The sequence below is a fragment of the Apium graveolens genome, chromosome 7 (genome assembly GCF_009905375.1).
Source record: "Apium graveolens cultivar Ventura chromosome 7, ASM990537v1, whole genome shotgun sequence".
Lineage (NCBI taxonomy): Eukaryota > Viridiplantae > Streptophyta > Magnoliopsida > Apiales > Apiaceae > Apium > Apium graveolens.
Genome location: NC_133653.1, coordinates 224,227 through 245,524, shown reverse-complemented (window position 1 = coordinate 245,524; position 21,298 = coordinate 224,227). Strand labels below are relative to the sequence as shown.

General features: G+C 32.3%; 2 protein-coding genes and 1 long non-coding RNA gene across 3 annotated transcripts in view; 1 reads left to right on the top strand and 2 right to left on the bottom strand.

The window, feature by feature from the left end:
• Nucleotides 1-21,298, bottom strand: part of LOC141672097 (glutathione S-transferase T1-like) — an 85,907-nt gene that overhangs the window by 22,235 nt on the left and 42,374 nt on the right. The window lies entirely within an intron of this gene.
• Nucleotides 1-21,298, top strand: part of LOC141672096 (glutathione S-transferase T1-like) — a 272,410-nt gene that overhangs the window by 216,739 nt on the left and 34,373 nt on the right. The gene's annotated exons all lie outside the window — the stretch shown is intronic.
• On the bottom strand, nt 17,833-21,059 carry LOC141672104 (uncharacterized). Its single transcript, XR_012555357.1, has 7 exons — nt 20,693-21,059; nt 20,549-20,622; nt 19,483-19,543; nt 19,125-19,177; nt 18,716-18,795; nt 18,465-18,538; nt 17,833-18,335 (listed from the first exon to the last, which is right to left on the bottom strand). It is a non-coding gene; the product is annotated as an uncharacterized LOC141672104 (long non-coding RNA).

Genomic DNA, 21,298 nt, shown 5'->3' with positions numbered 1-21,298 from the left:
TTTATTTTAATGATACATGTAGTTTCCCTCTTTTAGTTGGATATGTTTCCTCTGAACAAAGAAAACATTTTATGACTCAGTTAAGTGTTTAAAGAATCGGAACAAATATCATTCTTACAGCAAGGCGAACACATACTGGGAACGATAAACATAAATAATTGGTTAAAAATTATGTTGGATTTCAACGATTTTAAATAAGGCTGAGTATACTTAAAAAATGCCATTTTTTTAAGTGCTTGAGCTATAAATTTTTTTGGAAAAACTTCATTACCTGTAACGTTGGCCTTGCTGCAGAAATTGGAGATTATCTTGGCATTTCATTAAATTATTGAATACTATATACAATGCCGAGGATATCTGAGAATACTGCTGATATCATAATATTTGTGTATCCACTTAAGTGTTTCAACCCAAAGTTATTTGAGATGGACATTTATAGGAAAGATAGCAGTATACCACTGGACTCTACTGCCATAAAACTATCTGAAAAAATACAAAAGTGCCATAAAATTCATGATGCAAGAAACAAACAACTGCAATCTTAAAAGGACAGATAGCAGTAAGGACGCTTTGGCTGCTGCGCTTCAGGATCTCCATAAAACAAATGAGCTGGCACTGCAATTAGAAGGCAGAGAAAAATCAAAGGCTGATCATACTTATGTTAAGATTGATAAGCTTAAATTTTGAGAAGATTACTTTTCTTGCCAAACGTATTTAACTGTATCTGGACATCTTCATCCTGAGAGCTACACATGTGCCCTTGGAGATGTATACTCCTTTGGACCTAGGTTCCACGCAGAAAGATCACAGTCCAAAAAGTTAAAAGGTAGAGGCACTTTATTTTTTAGATTCTTTTCATAGTTACAAAATCATATTGATCGATTGAAAGAGAAACTGACAATTGCAGTTATGAGTGTAAAACTTTCCAGGATGCATGAATTGTGCAAATGATCTTCTGAAGTTCCTTTGTACGGGGGTTTTAGAACATTGTGCTGAGGATCTGGCATTCAGCTCAAAACGAGTAGGCAATACTATTGAGGACTGTCTTCAATCCCTGGCCACAGGTTCATTTGGTAAGATATCCTATGCAGAGGCTATTAATGTTCTTAAGAAGGTGACAGCTACGAAAATATTATTTTTTCTACCATTTACATAACTTTTATTCACTTGAACAAATGGACATTGTGGATGTGCTACAGAATTTACATGATTTTGTGATTTACCTAAATTTTTTTATTGTTCCCAATCAGGTCATAGGTAGGGATGACAATTTGTACCGAACCGATGGATACCCGATCCGTACCGCTCCGATCAGGTTTTACCAAACCCGAATATTTCGGGTTTGGATTCGGGTTCGGGTTTGATTTTTAAACCCGAATCATTTTCGGGTCGGGTTTGGGTTTAAGGCATACCGTTTCGAACCCGACCCGAAAACCCAAAAACCGTTCCGTTCCGATCCGAACCCGATCCGAAATCCGTGTTAATATATAAATAATATTTTACATTTTATAAGTAGTAATATAATATATGACATAATATATTGCTAATTTAGTACTAAACAATTATACTTTTTACAAACTATTGCATTAAAGTCGTTTAAATATGTTTTTAGCAGCATGTTCAATACAAGTATACTAAAGGTCAAGATTGTTGTATTATTTCACCAACAATTTTATTCATAGAGACATGATCCATTGTCTTCTCTGAACCCTCTAATTCAACCCCAAAAATTTCAATATCGTCATATTTATGAGCACATTGCTCAAATCAGCTCCTAGTAATTTTTCACTAGAGTTTGTGCAAATTAAGGTGCAATTTGATGATGATCTACAAACCCGAATCCGAACCGAACCCGAACCGAACCCGATGGGTTCGGGTTCAGGTTTAGTGGTTCGGATTTTTCCGGGTTCGGGTTCGGGTTTAGCAAAAATAATCGGGTTCGAGTTTGGTTTTTGCTAAACCCGTTTTGACCGAACCGATTGCCATCCCTAGTCATAGGGAAGAAATTTTATGTTAAGATTGAGCATGGCATTCCCTTAAGTGAAGAGATTTAACGGTAATTTAAAACCAATATTTTTACACTTCATGTACATAATAAGTTCAGGTAATAATTAAGAACTAGCATAATAACCCGTGCGAGGCATGGGTCATTTTCTAGAGTTTTTTTTATGTATCATGCAATTATAATGTTTGTAGAACAACTCCAACAATATCCATATATAGGTTCTTGAGTCAAATTTTGAAGAAATGGAGATAAAATTTCTCTCCAACAAGTTCCATGTCCCCCTCTATAATATTAGGAGCTTTGAATATTTTCTCACTTTTAGGAGTGAATATGCCCTCAACTATCATTATATTACCGTTATTTTATATTTAATGAATGAATATAAACAGGGTAGTAAGTGTACGCTTAAAACGAAAAGATTAAACTTAATCTGTAGAATCCCGTTAGTATGTTTACAAATAAAAAGTTACAAATTAACATATATGTTGAATACAGAGTTGACCAAAATCTTGAATTTTATTTAAATAAACTATATGTACTGCTCTGTATTATTACTGAGTTCACTACTAACTTACAATTAACTTACTCAATTTAAAAAGATAAAAAATGCATAACTGAAGTCAGAATGACTTGCAATTATAATATACAATAATGTAAAATATACATTATTGTTAATATTAAAGTTGATTTTAATGAAAAATATTAGTTTTTGAAATTCAACGTATGTATGTATGAGAAAATGTTAGTTTTTTATTTACACCACTGTTAACAAAGTAAGATTAAGTTATATCTATGTGTGTGTTACCATGTAAATTATTGTATGTTACATCTCTTAATAAATTATGATGGTTTCAATTATTTATATGCTAAATATCTGATTTATGTACATGTATAATCATTATTAACATCTAGCGAGATAATTGATTACTTAAATACATGCATTTATAATTATTCAAAAATTAAAATTATGTAATAAATAAATTGCTATAATTTACATAAGGTATTCACATTATCACTGACAAACAATCCATATCTATTTTTTACGCAACCGGGTATCAATCATGGTTGTAACATAAAAATGAATTATATGTTTTTAAGACTTATTATTGATATTCATGATTTTTTTCAAGAATTCGAAAGAAAAATTGTATTTATATCGTTATTTAAACCGTTTTTAAGTTTTTTTCATTACGACTCTAATATTTCTTCATATAATAATTTGATAACGTTTTATACTATTCTTCTAAAATTAAAAAATTTCAGTTCGATAAAGTTTTATAAATATCAGTTGAACAGGTTAATTCTTTCAAATGATTGAACAATATATGTTTTTCCTTAAATAATATAAAATACATTGAATCAAAAGCTACAATATATTATAGATATAACTTTTATTTGGATAATTCAAAATATTAAAATAATTCAAAATATTTGTACAATCTTATCTTGATCAATGAATATTGTTGATCTAAAAAAATTCTTTTTAAAAAGTTAGTTTTTTAAAAGTGAAAAATGAAAAATAAATCGATTTAATATAGTATCATAGGTTTAACAAATCTATTGAGATCTCTTTTCAAATTTCAAATATTCTTAAAATTGGGACAAATCCCAAAAATAATAATGCGTTACCAGTGAAGTTAGTAATTTTAATATAAATAATCAATTGACTTGATCCCATAAAAACCTCAAACACATTAATTTATATTAACATAAGATATTAAAAAATTTCACATTATTGGTAAGATATTCTCGCTGAGCTTGTAATTTAAATTTACTAAACGCAGAATGTGACGATGTTTTTTGGCCGGGTCATGAAGTCAAATTTCGAGTATTTTTTGAACAATGGGCCAAGTTCTAAAATGTATTGACTTATCATAATTCGAACTTATCTAAATATCTAATACCAATATAGATTATTTATATATAAGCGATTCTATTTTCAATATTTTTTAAAAATTATATATGTACATTTTAATTACTTTTTATAATAAAAAATATGTTAAAAATATATGAGATATATTTTCAAACTAAAAAAATGATTAATAAATAAGATAATAATCCATTTATTTACTATGCCTAATTTTATATCTGGATTCAATTCTTTAAAATTAACTGTACAAATATTCAACTAATGATCATTTTTTTGCGGAATTCAAGTAATTATCTTTAAAGTTAAAAAAATATTCATTTAGCACACTTACATATTATGTGTATGATAAAAAGCACATGTGACAATATGGTGTAGTGGTAAGAGAATATATAGTTGAATGAAATAACTTGAGTTTGATTCCACAAACCACATCTTTTATATAAATATTGAAAACAGGGGTAATTTAGTCTTTTTAATGAGTTTTTTAATCTCATCAAATTATACCCTGATGACAAGATGTACAAAAGGCCAGTAATTAATAACCTTTATTAATAAGCGAAACCTCCTTTCAAGTGGTACTTGGTTTCACTTATTTTTTGGTACCACCACCTTTTGGTTTATATATATATATATATATATATATATATATATATTATTTTTACCTGTTTTTCTTTATTAATAAATTTTTTAAGTGATACTTTGTTTTCACTTATTTTTTGGTTTCTGTCACCTTTTGTTTTTTTGTTTTTATGATTCATGGTGTAAGTCTAGGTGTAATATTTTTACTTATAATTCTATATGTATTATTTTTACCCGTTTTTCTTTATTAATAAACGAAACATATGCACTTATTTTTAGTTCCACCACCTTTTGGTTTCACCTTTTATAACTCCAAATGTATTATTTTTATCCATTTTTATTCTTCCTATATGACTTATAATTGTATATGTATTATTTTTACTCATTTTTAAAATTTTTATAAGCCATAATTTTTTTTTTTTTATAGGTTTGAATCCTATTTTTAATTATATTTTAAAATAAATAAGTTCATAATTGGCTCAACTAAATAGGTTCCGAAAAATATAAAATACGACCAAGTACATATGCCATGTGTTTAAATTGAAATTTTTTAATTTAGAATTTTTTAATTTATTGGTAGAATTCCATTTTAATAAAATGGTATGAATATTATAAAAAATTATATTTTGGTTTCACCACTAGACAATAATAAAATTGTTCAAACCGTAATATTATTACAATTCTATTTTCGTAGAACTTCAAATTATTTCTTGATAGGGTACTTGGTTTCATCTTAGTACGGTTACGCCGTATTTTGATTTCACCCGTATAGTTCTCTTTCATGTAGAGTTCTATGTTGTTTTTAAATAAAATATAGATTGTAATCATATTATAATTACGATATTTCTATTTTTCGTAGAATTCTTTTTTATTTTTTATTAAAATAATAAAATGGAATCCTTTAAACAGTGTTATAATTAATTAATAAGGAAATCATCTTTTAAGGGATATTTTGGTTTCACCTCTTTTCGGTTTTACGAACTTTTGGTTTCACCCTATTTTAAATCTTGCTATAGCTCTAAATATACTATTTTTAACTTTTATATTCATATATGACTTATAATTCTATATGTAATACTTTACCCGTTTTTTAATTCTTATATACCACATATTTATTTATTTTTTTTATCGTAGGTAACCCGCAGCCGCTACCCTTCGGGTGCGCACTGGGTATATTATTTTTATATAAACAAAATCGTATATACATTGTAATTTCTAGATTCATATCTACAGAATGCTATTTTAGCACCAATTGCAAATTTATACATACATAATGAATATTTTATCAGAAAAAATTATGCAATCACAAACTATATAAAAACACAAATTCAGCTAACAATAAGAAATTTAATATGTAATTACTTGGTGCTGTTGATTTAATTTTTTGTTAAATTATCCATCAATCATGTCGCGACTAAAGTTTTGATGTGAAATATTAGTTATGTCTTTTGAGTTTATTGTTATAATAAGATTTGAATTAATGAAAGTTACATATAATTTAAAAATGAAAATTGCAATAATCGTACAATTTTATTTATTATATATTTTAATAAAAAAATTAAAATAATTTTTTATAATCATTATTAAATATTGATATTTTGATCTCGCCCGTGCTTAGCACGGTTATCTCCTAGTAATATATAATTATCCAAAAGATCTCAAGCCATTCAATGTGCGTTAGTTACAGAATCAAGTAGCACAAGTGTACATTATTATAACTGATTTAGAGTAAAATTGCTAAAGGATCAGTAGTGGGGGTGCATGAATTTTCGCAGGCATGGAACTGCCAAAAACTCAACTGATGCAAATATCTTTTGTCTTTGCAAAATCAAAATTTTCAGAATTCCAACTTTTTTATTAACATGTAGAATGTACATGGACATTCTAAAGTTACTGGGTTTTACTATTATTTAGGAATTTCTAAATAATATGTCTCAAACCTGAGTCTAAAGTTACTCGGTTTTACTCCATTTTACATCCCTATTTATAATTGACAGAATGAGTACCAGCGAGTCCTTAAACCGAGAGGTTTGATTGCAAACTCCCCATATTGGCTTGTGCACTTCAAAAGACAGCTGTTGAGCTACAAAATGTGGATATTGTTGAGATTTATACAGTGGTTGCATGAGCAATTAAATGTGCGGTATTAGTGTAAACTTTATCCATGGAAGCAGCAATTATGTCCCCGTTGGTTCCACACATGGATTAGAGTCATTTTGTGAGGTGTTGTCATGAGAACAACGGATATTTATATGAGAGTATGTGACTTATACTTTAAGAATATACAGACTTTAATAGCTGGAGTTTACTTGGAAGTACATAAGAATTTCTGAATTCTTCTGAAAGTAGAAGCTATGAGGGTCTGAATATCCTGAACTCTGAGCTTGGAAGGAGCCATCAACAGCCCAAGGATTTGGTTCCTAGAGATGTCTTGCTTTCCTCGGAGCCTTCCCACCTGTGAAAAGAAGTAAAGAAACACAACAATTTTGTTGTCAGAGTAGAGGAATTTTGATCCCCCGCCAAAGCAATTTGTTTTTTGCATTGCAAAACAAAATGTTAATGTAGACCCTTCTGTTTCATCTACCATTAGGAGGTTTGTGCCACATCTTCTATTTTCCAAGGAGTGCATTTATGGGGCAATAATGCTTCCAGTTCTCAAAGCAAGTTATAGTTCTTATAGGGTTGAATAACCCTTTTGAGCGTCATTATGAAGGAAAATTTTCGGACACAGCAACATCCTCGCATGTGTGGCACGAAATTAGATTTTCAAAAATTTCGCGATAGACAATGTTCTTGGTGTGCCCTCTGCATTCCTCTGCTTCGTCGACACATACAATTTTCAAACCCCGTGGAGCAGTGACCCGAGAGACTGCCACATAAAAATGGCCATGGCTAAACACCGATTTAGGCAAAAACAAACCCACATTCTTCATTGTTTGGCCTTGACTTTTGTTTATAGTCATCGCGTAACAAACTGCTATTGGGAATTGTTTTCTCTTCTGCATAAAAGGCAGGATTTTATCGGCAGGGGACATGTTTATCCGGGGAATATATGTAATATCGCCAATCCGGTTACCCGTTATAATCAAAGCTTCAATTAAGAAAGGATACGTCCTCCTAACTATGAGTTGAGTCCCGTTGCACAGTCCTTTCTTGGGATTCAGGTTTCGAAGAAGCATTATAGGGGCACCAATCTTAACCTGGATCTCATGCTTTGGTACACCGCTGAATTTCAAAGAGTTTAGATATTCAGGTGGATACAACACCTCATCACCCATTGAGGAGGCCTTACAAATACTATCACAGCTTTTATAGGTTTTAAAATCCCCGGGAAGTAGTTGTAGAACGTGATTATTGAAAAAATCGACAAACTCGTTGAGAGGTGTCAATATAGCCCTATCACGCAGATATTCTATGTCCCCATGGCTCTGACGCAAATCTCCATATACCCCGGCCACCATTGCATCCATTGGGTCACCATTATAGTCTAACCTAAGCTACACAACATAGGAAAATAACAGGCTTAGCTCCTTATTATCGCGAGGAAAACGGTAATAACTTCGTAATTGTCATTAATTATCACACTCTTCGGTAGAGCTCACAACATGACTGTAATGTGTTAATGCTGAACAAAGGATGTGAATGATTTTAGTTATTAGCCCGATAGCAACCCGTTTGTGGGGGTTAACTGTTTTCTGAAAGATCATATCATCATAAAACTATAAATTGGTTTGAATAAGGTCTTTCCTTAATGTTTTTCACCACGCCGTAACAGGATTTGTCGATTTTTTCCAAAAAGCAACAACCATGCATTAAGGCTTGTCTTGTTGTGGATGTCACGAAATGTTCGATCAACTGCTTTAAAAATGAAACAGTGATTCATAGGAGTTTGTCCCATATAACTAAGCTTGTGTTGCATATTAGTTATGCGAGATAAGTATTTTGTTTAATGTCACAACAACTGAACTCATTTATACTCATTTATGTCTATCGGTATTTTGAAGCGGGAATGAGCTGTCCGCCCCCATCAATTAAAAGAGAAGCTATTCCAGAAGAAGCAACGCCCAAAACAATTTTACCTCGACTCCTTAATCTTGATATGATAGTTGACCACAGGAAAGTCTTTCCGGTCCCTCCGGGTCCGTAAACAAAGTAGAAGCCACCCAAGCTAGAGTCCACAGATCCGACTATTGTTTCATATATGGTGCGCTGCCTTTGATTAAGACGCTCGCAATTATTATCTGCCTTCAACCGAAGTTCCTCTCGATCATATATCATTTCCTCAATTAATAATTCGTTACTATACTTCGAAGTGCTAACAACATTCAATTTTGGTAGACCAGGATAGTCAGCCAATTTCTTCCCATACTGTTTCAATATATTATTAACGGCCTCAAGTGCAAGCATTTGTTTGTCGGCAACATCTATTTTCAATGTTGACAAATTCAATATGATCGGCTAATGTTGTCCAATGCCTAGCCCATAGTTCCCCGGGTTTACTAACTTCACAAAACACCAACATAGTGATAAATAAATCCCGTATGTGAGAAGGTGATGCACATACAGATGCATCATCAAGCACAATTTGCCATTCTTTATCCGATTCAAGTAAACCTCTCCGAAAACAAGCTTCCTTATATGTTGGGCATACAACTCCATCCACAGTTCTAATATCCTTAAAATCCATTGGTCCAGTAACAAATTTTAGCAATAGACGCATGTAAAATCGCTCTCCAGATGCAGGATGAGCATAGACCATACGACCAACCACATCCAAATTCTTTTTCCGCCGAAACCAACATTTGGCTAAGGCATCCCACCGATATTTGGCAGGATATTTAACGAAGGTTAGATCATGACCTTCGTCATCACATCGATTATTCAATAACCACTGAATAAACATTGTTCTGTCAGGATCCGGCCTACGTACTATCTCCGAAATAGTGTCATTATCGCGGAACCGCACCCACCTCCTGCTCATTCTCAAGGTGGAAGTACAGACGTTGCACAAATGGTTCCCTATGATGTATAGGAAACTCAAATAAACCCCAACCTGCCTCAGCTGAAGATACATACCGGCATGAGAGATAGCTTGTTACTTCGTCGAAATCATCCCTTTGCACAGAGGTGGATGGCTGATCTGTTGTCGTTTGTTGCTGGCCTACTTTCTCCAAAACAGATGTAGCTGTTACCGGACCATTGCAAATATATTTGAACAGGTACTTTATGGACAGCGAGCGATTACACCATTCAACATTTATCTGGGCCTGATACTTGATCAATAAACCACGATGATGAGGAACAACATGGCTGCACAAACGAAAATATTTTATAAAATAAGAGGTCTATGTTACGAAAGTCAAAGTATTAAAAAAGCACAGTAATGGGTTACCTATTATTTAGTAGTATATTGTTGCACTCCACATTTCTTTCCGTATCTCTGCTCCTGTACAAAGCATAACCATCATCATCCACAGTGGTTTTATCGCGGAATGCCTTTGGATGATACTTTGTGCATTTGCCTTTAGACATACACGGACATTTTGGGTTTGCGCCTCCACAAGGCCGATGCATCATAAACTGAGAGACGCCTTATACCCTGCAGGATCAACTTCCCCATCTAATATTTCTGCAGATATGACCTCATCTAGGTCTTGTGGAGTTATCAACTTGTTTCGTTCGGCAAACCACAACACTATATGAGCATGGGAAGACCCCGTTTTTGGAATCGTGTAGACAACTGCGGAAAGAATATAGCATGGGCCCAAATACATATTAAGTACAAGATAAATAATTTAACAAAATGACATAATGGGGGGAAATGAGGGGAAAGGCTTGTGCTTTGGTATAAATACAGGAAGATCATACAAGCTCAGTATCTTAACTTCCTAATTTACTGAAAGACATTATAGCTATAGCTATATCAACTTTTACATTTCAATTTTTGCCAGTGATATTACAACATTTGTAGATAGAGCCATCATACTAAATGATCATATATTTTTGGATTTATGCTATCCTAAGAATTTTTTCCAAGTAAATCAATTAAAATAAATAAATGGAAAGTAACAGTGCACCCTTCTACCCTATCACCTGAGATTACCAAACAGAAGCTACCATGCCAAGCTTTCCACTATTTTTTCTTTTTGGCCACATGCACAGAAAATTATACCAGGTGAACTGGATTGGAGCAGACATAATTTTCGGATTAGCAAGCACGCATAGACCAGTTAACAAAGCACACAACATGTACTGGTTATATGCAACAAATATACGCTGGCGATATGATCCCTTACGATAATTATGCTGCCTAGTGTGGTTCTTCCAAGTGGTTCACCCCCTGTAATTTTCTGTCAAAAATGTTTACATCTTACAAGTTCAAACTTATTATCTGCTTGTTTTCTTCACCAAGCCCTACGCTCGTTTTTGCTGAAACAAACCTCAAGATGTGATCCATGCACAAATACTCTTTTAAAGAAGGTTCAATGCCTCAACTATACCACAGCATGCAAGCCTAAGCATTCAACCACAAAATGGTTTTTCGGCCAGGGAAGATGTCATACTTCAATGGCACAATATTTTTAATTCTAAGGTCCAAAGTTTTATGATAAGAATTTTAATATTATCTATCATAACAACCAATTGACCATAAATGGACTTTAATGTATCGACAACCTAAGTCACACTCACCTGGCCACATCTCATATTTGACATCACAGGAAAACAATGTATTAGACACCCTCTAAAGATAGGGGAAATAAGTGAATTACGAAATTGCATACCTGCTAGCACACGTCACAACACACTATTTTTGGTGAAATCATCCATCATGGCATCAAGTTTCATCTTAAACACACGCGCAACAATATCTAGCCGAACAGAAGCACTCTGAGAACCTGCGGACTTGACAGCATCCAATATTTCCTCCCACTTGGGGTTGCAAGTAAATGTGATGAAGAGGTCCGGGTGCCCGTATTCTACTCGCCGGATATAGATAGTACTCCTCTTCTTGATTTTCTTTTCACTCAAATATATGTACTATGTTTATGACTTTATGTAACTTAGATTCTTGATACTCCTAACTGATGTACAACCACACATGGGTAACCAACATTAACTGGTTTTCCACGAAAACAAATGCAGGCAAAAATGAAAACATTACCTGCCTCATTGGCATCAGGTAGACCACGATTTTCACGTGGTGTAGCGCTTCTTCCACAAGCACCTGGCATTTTGCACAAATAAAAATGAAGAGGGGCGAGATGGCAAAAAATGAATACATTGATGAACTCTAAAATCCTGCTTCTGTAATCTATATCGTTCGCACAACATGTAAGCTAAAAGGGAACAAAATAGCATTTTTGAGCGTGAGGAACGACGTAAGAAGTTCCGGCATGCATGGCATAACATGTTAAACAATAATGCTACACATTATTTTATTTATACCAAGACCCAAAAAATGTGGTTCGTGAGAACCATATGTCGTGCAACTGACAGAATGAAAACAAATCCCAAACATAATTTATATAAAACTTCTGGTCCGGTAAGAACCAAACCAGTGGCACATATATCGCAGGTGACATCTCAGATGGTGACATCTCAGATGGCACATAATTTATATATCTGTAGATTTAAATTAACATGCACAGATAACACCCATTCACTTACATTACATACACAAGCACACACGCGGAACATATGTCAACTATATGTTTAAACTCCAGTGCATCAAACAACAAAGCCTAAGCCAAAACATCAATAACAAACAGCGACTAAGACAGCTAAACAATTGGGCCTCATAAAATGAAGGGGGCATATATAAATCTAAGAGCTTTCATTCTAATTTATTTGTTTACGGGAAGAATATATAAATTATTTTGTTTATTCCAGTTCAATAGTTGCTTAAATTTATTTTAAGCAGAATTATCAATTAGAATAATATAGAATTCGATATGAAATAGAATTTTAATTGCTAAAGGAAATTGACTTTAATAGCAATAATAATGATATGGAGTTCGATTTGAAATAGAATTTAATTTGATAGATGAATTGCTTTAATATCAATTAAAATCAAAATTGACCGGCCGGCTAATTGGCCAATTAGAATTAGAATAATTAAGTAAGGCTAATTGAGTAATTTCAGCCCGACCGATTACCAAACTTTTAGTGTTTCATCTATTATAATTTAGTTTCAATTTTCTTAAGACCGGATTTATAAGATAATTTTTGTTTTAGCTCTGACCAATTGATTTTTTTAATTATTTTCTAATTTGTCAAATTATATTTTGACTTTAATTTTGTGTTAGTTTGGATCAATTGTATAATTTATTTTTTTTACTAGAAGAATAATATAAAATATTTTGTTTATTCTGTTTCAATGGTTCACTCAAATATATTTTAAGAGAAATATCAATTAGAATAATACAGAACTCGATATGAAATAGAATTTAAATTGATAGAAGAAGTTGATTTTAATATCAGTTATAATGATATAGAGTTAGATATGCAATAAAATTCAATTTGTTAGAGGAAGTTGACTTTAATATCAATTAAAATTAAAATTGACCGACCGACCAACTGCACAATTATGATTAGAATAATTAAGTAAGGATAATTGCGTAATTTCAGCAAGTACCGACCGACTGACTACCAAACTTTTAATGTTTCGTCTATTATAATACTTACTTGGGGCGGAAACCTGTTCAAACCAAATATCCAACAGCCGCTTTCCTTAATTAGTATAGATTTTAATTTTTTTTAAGACAGGATTTATATGATAATTTTGTTTTAACCTGGAACAATTGATTATTTTTTTAATTGTTTTTTAATTTGTCAAATTATATTTTGACTTTAATTTTGTGTTGGTTTGGATCAATTGTATAATTTATTTTTTTAATGGAAGAATAATATAAAATATTTTGTTTATTCTAGTTCAATAGTTCGCTTAAATTTATTTTAAGCAGAAATATCAATTACAATAATACAGAACTCGATATGAAATAGAATTTAAATTGGTAGAATAAGTTGACTTTAATATTAATTATAATGTTATAGAGTTTGATGTGCAATAGAATTTAATTTGATAGAGGAGGTTAACTTTAATATCAACTAAAATTAAAACTGGTCGGCCGACCAATTGGCCAATTATAATTTGAATAATTAAGTAAGGGTAATTAAGTAATTTCAGCAGGTATCGACTATCCGACTACCAAACTTTTAATATTTCGTCTATTATAATATATATAGTATCGATAAGTAGTAGACTATGTTCAGTAATTTAACAATTTATTAGTTTAGCGAATGTATAACACTATTTTTTTTAATAATTAATGGGGATAACCGTTAAAACAAATTATAGCTCACTCCGATTATTATTATTATAGTAATGTATAGATAAGGTATAATATGTTGGTTTTTGTTTAGAGGGTTCTTCAGAAATACTCCATCTGCCCCAAAATATTAGTCTTTTTATACGTGTACTTTAAGGTGAATAAAAAAATAGCTCCACATTATTTTAATTTTTTTTTCTTAATAAAATAAAACATATTAAATTTTAATTTAAGATTTTTTTTTAAAATGTGGAGTTGTGACTTTTATATACCTTAAAACACGACTAAAAAATGAAAAGGGCTTATATTTTGAGGAGGTAGCAGCTTCAATTTCAACCTTTCACAACATATCCAGCAATCCTGTGCTTCAAGAATGTGGCAATGACACCAAACTTGGAGAGGAAATGTAAAGAGTCTACGTTTTCCTGGTGGGAAGTAACAATTAAAATGATAGCTTGCTGGTTAATATTTTTTATTTGTTAGAATTTTTGTTGCAAACCAGCTGCTGGCCACAGAAGTTCAATTTACAGAATTCACAACACATATAATCATGATCAACTATATAAACAATAATAGTAACAATAATAATTAGCACAAATTTATATGAGCATAAAAATGTAGTCCAATTATTTAGGATGTCATGTTATTATACAAATTACTATTTGGACGACAGATTTGAAATAACAACTTTCAGCTAGGTAGTTACCCACTTAAACCAAAAATTAATGAAGTTATCTATGTGACCATCTGTACCAGGTAAGGCTGGTTAACACTTCTGTTTAGACCTCTGTATAAAGCAGATACATAGATAAAACATTCTAAAGAAGGGGATGATGAGTATCTGTTACTAAAATTTAAGCACAAACACACAATAACTGGATAGTCTAATTACCTAGCATTCTAGCAACAATATATGCTTTAAAGCACTCCCCACAGTTCTTTATAAAAACTGCCCTAAAAGCCATTTTAACTTAAGAATAGGCAGAACTTCAAATTTTATTTTAAGTTTAGCAAATTAGCTTATATTGTGTAGCTAAATAGCTCCACAAATTATTTTTTAAAATTGTTGGCCAACAGCTCTACCCATAATCGTTCGAATCTTCAAAATCGTTCAAGCCAATCATGAATTATATACCCAAAGAGTAATTTTTAAGTAACTGAAAAATAGAGGCAATGTCTATAAGGCTAAGATTACATTCCAGGTAACCGTGCACCAGGATCAAACACGACGATGATGCCCTGAATGCAATAATCGATAAAATTTATCGAGGACTTCATCGAATGCATGGAGATATAGAATATCTACGTACCTTGTCTGCGCGACAGCCTTATAAGCAACGGGATGCGGAAGTCCCCGTTTCTGAAACTGATGAACTGTGTATGCAACTGGTAATAAAAAAAGGACTATATATTAAAGTCACGGAATATCATTTGATAAAGTTTAAGCAAAACACAAATTTCTACCTATCTATTCCACCCTGGAACATGCCATTTTGAAAATCCGACTATAAATTAACCACAAAATTTTGTTTCAATTAAATGTCATAGGCTCCGCTTAAATTAAAAGTGATATATTTTGTAAAAATTTAAATTGAAGGGTCTTACAAGTTTTTTTTTTGGGAAGTCCGTCAAGCCCCTTCTTCTTTTGTTTGCTTTCAGTTAGAGCTGTTCGCGAACCGAGCCGTTCGCGAACAAGCTCGAGTTCGGCTCGTTAAGGGCTCGGTTCGGCTCGGTTCGTTAAGGGCTCGAGCTCGAGCTCGAACACAAAAATGTGTTCGTTAAGAAAACGAGCTCGAGCCGAGCTTTTGGCATGTTCGGCTCGAGCTCGGCTCGAGCTCGGCTCGGCTCGATTCGGCTCGAGCTCGGCTCGGTTCGGCTCGAAAAAAAATTAAAAAAAAAATTATTTTTTATATATTTAATTATTATGAATTTTATTCAGATTTTTTATAAATATTTTTAAATTATTGAACTATACGAATGTCAAAATACATATTTTAGTAATTTGAAAAAATTCAGATATTAAAAATTAATTTTTTAATTTGATATTTTAATAATTAACAAGTGATTTGACTATTACTTGTAACTAGTATTTATTTCCTGATCGGTGTTTCGATTTTTTGAAATTATTTATAAATGATCCAACCGTACGGATGTCAAGATCTATATATTTAAGTGATATAATAAAAAATTTAGAAAAAATAAATATATTTGGTTTGCTATTTTAACGGTAAACTAGTAGTTTGACTAGTACTTCTCCCATATTAATGTTTCGATTTTTTAAAAAATATTTATGAATGATCCAGCCGTACGGATGTTAATATCTATATTATTTAGTAATATGACAAAATTTTTAGAAAAAATAAATGTATTTGATTTGTTATTTTCACAGTCAACAGGTGTTTTGACCTTTACTTGTAACTAGTGTTTAGTCTCATATTAATGTTTCAATTTTTAAAAAATATTTATGAATGATCCAACCGTACGGATGTTAATATCTATATATTTTAGTGACATGATAAAAAATTTAGAAAAAAATAAATTTATTTTGTTTATTATTTTGACAATCGACCAATTGTTTGAATAGTTGTTAGAACTAGTGTTTAGTCTCATATTAATGTTTCAATTTTTTTAAAAATATTTATGAATGATCCAACCGTACGGATGTTAAGATCTATATATTTTAGTGACATGACAAAAGTTTTAGAAAAAAATAAATGTATTTGGTTTGTTATTTTAACAGTCAACCAGTGTTTTGACCTTTACTTGTAACTAGTGTTTAGTCTCGTATTAATGTTTTGATTTTTTAAATAATATTTATAGACGATCCAACCGTACGGATGTTAATATCTATATATTTTAGTGACATGATAAAAATTTTAGAAAAAAATAAATTTATTTTGTTTGTTATTTTGACAATCAACCACTTGTTTGAACAATACTTTTAACTAGTGTTTAGTCTCGTATTCATGTTTTGATTTTTTTAAAAATATTTATAGATGATCCAACCGTACGGATGTTAAGATCTATATATTTTAGTGACATGACAAAAGTTTTAGAAAAAAATAAATGTATTTGATTTGTTATTTTAACAGTCAACCGGTGTTTTGACTTGTACTTGTAATTAGTGTTTAGTATCGTATTAATGTTTCGATTTTTTAAAAAATATTTATGAATGATCCAACCGTACGGATGTTAAGATCAATATTTTTTAGTGATATGACAAAATTTTTAGAAAAAAATAAAAGTATTTGGTTTGTTATTTTAACAGTCAACCGGTGTTTTGACCAGAATTTTTTAATTAAGCTCGGCTCGGCTCGGCTCGGCTCGGCTCGGCTCGGCTCGTTTTGATGGAGAAAGCTCGTGTTCGGCTCGTGTTTGGCTCGGTTCGACTCGACTCGATTTTGTTCGATAAAAACTCGTGTTGGGCTCGTTCGTTAACGAGCTCGAGCTCGAACACAGATTTTTGTTCGTTAAGAAAGTTCGGCTCGGCTCGGCTCGTCAGAAAAAAAATTAAAGCTCGGCTCGGTTCGATCAAAACTCGACTCGGCTCGGTTCGTGAACAGCTCTACTTTCAGTACAAAACTGAAAGCAAACAGAGAATTGCGAAGGGGGCTAAGGCGGGAAGATGAGTAAACAACAAAAGCTATCAAACATACCTCCGCCAGTTGTAATACAAACCCACCTCCGACCCCCAGATGCGCCAGATGTAATACAAAGTGGCACCGGTGTAAATCAGTATTTTCTAAGGGCAAATAAGTATTTTCACAGATATTTTTTGGGTTCAATTTGCCCCTTGTCCTCTTTTAATATATAGAACGAAGGAGATGAAAAACTATGATTATAATTTTAAAATATATGTAAAATGTATATAAAATAAAATTATAGTATTTATAATTTGGCCTTCTCGGTCTATTCGGTCCGGACTGAAATATTTTTGAAAAGAACCGCACTGAACCGAAATTTCTGAAAAATCAGGACCGAACCGAACCGAACCGAATTAGCACGGTTCGGTTCGGTTTGGTTTTTCGGTTTCGGTTCGGTTTTGTTCAGCCCTAATTATCTTGTAGTTCTGAACTTAAAATTTCTAGATAGAGTAATTTAATTTTCTGGATTACAATTAAGAATAATGAGATTATTTTTCTTGTATAATAATCCGGGATTATAATTCCAACAAAGCTTGACAATAGCATGGGTAAGCAACATGGCCTAATGAAATTGTAAACCTCAGACCCCAAGTTTTATTCGGAATAGGAGCATCTGTTCTTGCACATTTATTCCCTTGCAACATTTGGCAAAACTGAGCTTTAAACGAAGAGATTCAGACCACATTACAGGTGTTTTGTTCCTACAACTTGGATAGCACTGCATGACTCTGCTTAGTCACTTCTTTTACAACAACCGAGCTGTCCACTGTCAGCACGGCTTCGAGTTCCAAGATGAATGAATGTAATTGGTCGAAATATGGATTTGTTGCGTTCCTGATATCCTCAATCCATTGCAGAACTTTCTTGAATGGACTTAGTATTCGGTTACGATCACTTTCAGGTACAAGCTAAATTCCACAATATGTTAGACACTGCTCTTCAGTTTTTCAGTTATTGATTTTTTAATAATGCTCCTAAAATTTTAGGAGGGCTTTTCTCGAGGAAGCAATATTAGCAAAGGTTAAAATGAGATTTACCTGTAATTGCATAATTTCACATACTAAGCTGAGATCCGCAATTGATGGTTGGAAGTTTCCCGGAACATAACCAACTGAAAAAGAAAGTTTGAACCATGAAGTAATAGCCATTATAATTCCGAATGTCATTGCTGATCAACAAGTGACGACGATTAGACTAGATAAGTGTGATTGGCTATGTACTTGAACAAATGCTTGTTAAGAACAAAAGTAAGATTGTTAAAAATGTAGATTAGACTATTATCATTCACCTTCGCCCTGTCGTAAATTCGATTGATGTCAATCTAACCCGGAGTGGATCTTTGCTTTTTTCTGTATATCAGATGGATACCTTGTAGTGATTTGTAAAAAGTCAGAATTAGGTCAGATAGGAAAGAGTTGAGGTAGACATTTTACCATTTATGTCAGTACTCTTAGAAGCAATTTAAATACTACTTTAAGAAAAAATAAAGTAAATTAAAAAAAGACTTAAGAAGCATAAAACTTCACAGAAGTTATACTTATGACCCAGGAAATGTATAGATCAAGTCTTGCTATTAATGTATGTAAATGTTTCTAGGGCCTAGGCTTTTATCAACATTCGCCCCTGATGTGCATCAACCTTACTGAAACTGCAGACAATTAGATAGACAATTAGATAGATGCAATCTCACTACTCACCAGTGGTCTGCAACTCCAGGAAATGAACAAGCGAGATAGATAGAATTGCATGGCTGCACATCATAAAAATTCGGGATTTTGTTATGCAATTTTAATGACCGCAAGATACAAATAACTAGAACCTGGTCAAATAAAAATCTTAACATGCATAGGCTGAAAATAAGATTGTCTACTAGTTGGAGGACCAAAAAGTAACAGCTTTTTTCATATTAGGTAGATGAATTTTGATACAAGGAAATTAGAAATCTCTTATCTACTAAACAATCAAACACATTAAATGTTAAAACTTGAGTTAATGAGAAACATATGAAAAAAGTTAGAAGTCAATTAGCAACTGCAATTAAGTTACTTGGAGTACCTCTCAAAGAGCTTGTAATTTCCATGAACAATTGCTGGCAATTTTCCCATAGGATTTATTACTGAAAGCAGCATTTTGAAAGATGATAACGTCAAGTTTATAATTACACCATGTGTTTAAGAGTAATATAGAGCGCACACACACGCACACACACAGGTACCAAAACACACTCTACGAGTCTGCAAGCAATTACATTAAACATAAACTGACTGAAGACGTGAATTATTTTAGTATTTGTGTTGTAAGATAATGCTAACACTGCAAATACTAGGGGTTCTCTGATCTAGTGATCTACCTAAAAAATGTAATATCAAGTCATGTGAACACTTAAATACACCAGTTATGTAATATTATACATGTTAAGTTGCTAACTCTCCCAAAACCTAATAATTTTAGGATTAAGAGATTAACATGTATATCATACTCAGATGTTAGCAAGTTTCCTCATTCAAAGGGCTCATTTTGGAGTCAGGGCAATAGTTAGCTTAAGTGTCCAAATATGTCCAAATTAATTCTTTGATACGAACACAAGAAAAGAGATGTTGATATTACTGGGTCTGTCATTGGCTCTCAACACAATGATGACATGTAACTCTCGCAGCACCCGCAGGTCGGGTATTTTTACTGCAACACCGAATAATGCACAATGACAATCTCCTGATGCTAAGCCTTAAAACATGTATCTTGTTTATATTATTCGGCCAATGGTCAAGTGCAAAAGCTCTTGCCATACAATCCCACATTCTGTCAAATACTAGGAACCGAAAACAATGAATAATCAATCAATTGTAGCTTAGTGGGCAACGAATCTACTTTAATTACAATTCGTCAAGAACAAAAATTCTTCCATGTTCAAGCTAACATACTAAGAGTGACTCTTCTTCCCCAATCTCAAAACTATTAGCTCCTCAATACATAGTACTAGACTACTATAGTACATGATAATTAGACGAAGCTCTTCAAAATTCTTTTCAACTCAAGACAATCATTTTTAACAAAATATAAAACCTTTTACACAATACCAAATATAAAGCAAAAAACAATAACAATTCTAAAAAGAAAGAACCTTTATATTTAGGAGTAAACTGCTGACCCTTGGCAACAGAAACATTAATCTCTTCAAATTCAATCCCATGAAGCCTAATCAAGAACATTAGATTAAACACATATAAACACAAACCAATATATTTAAAAGAGTGCTTATACATACTTGTAGAAGATTATAATAGCACGGCAAGGTTGAGAAAGGCGGTTGCTATAGATTTGCAACCTTTATATCTAACTTTCCCAGATTTGTAAGCTTACTCTACATAATCAATTATATAACAGTCAACTTTGGCTGTCTAGTATACATATGCATTATGCATGTATAGAATAATAATTCTGTTTTGCATTAATTTCAGAGTCAAATAATTGGCCTGAATAATCTAGATAAATCAATGTTTTTTACAAAGTACTTTTTTTGCTATTTATAATTTCGATTAAGGAATAATCTCGACGGATGCCGTGTGACTTTTCTTTATTGAAATATTTTCTTTTTTATAGATTGGTAACGTTCTTCGTATCATCAATCCATTGCAGAACTTTCTTATGTGGACTAAAAATGCTACTAAAATGCAAGTTGTACTTCTTTCTGAAAGGTAATATAAACAAGGGTAAAAACTGGATTTAGCTCTAGTTGCATAAGTTTCACATACTAAGCTGAGTTCTGCAATGGTTAGTAGGAAGATTTTAAGCAAAAACTTACCATCCCCATTGTGCCAAAAAGTTTCGATCTTTGCAAGAGATTTAGACAGAACTTTTTAACTTACAGCAG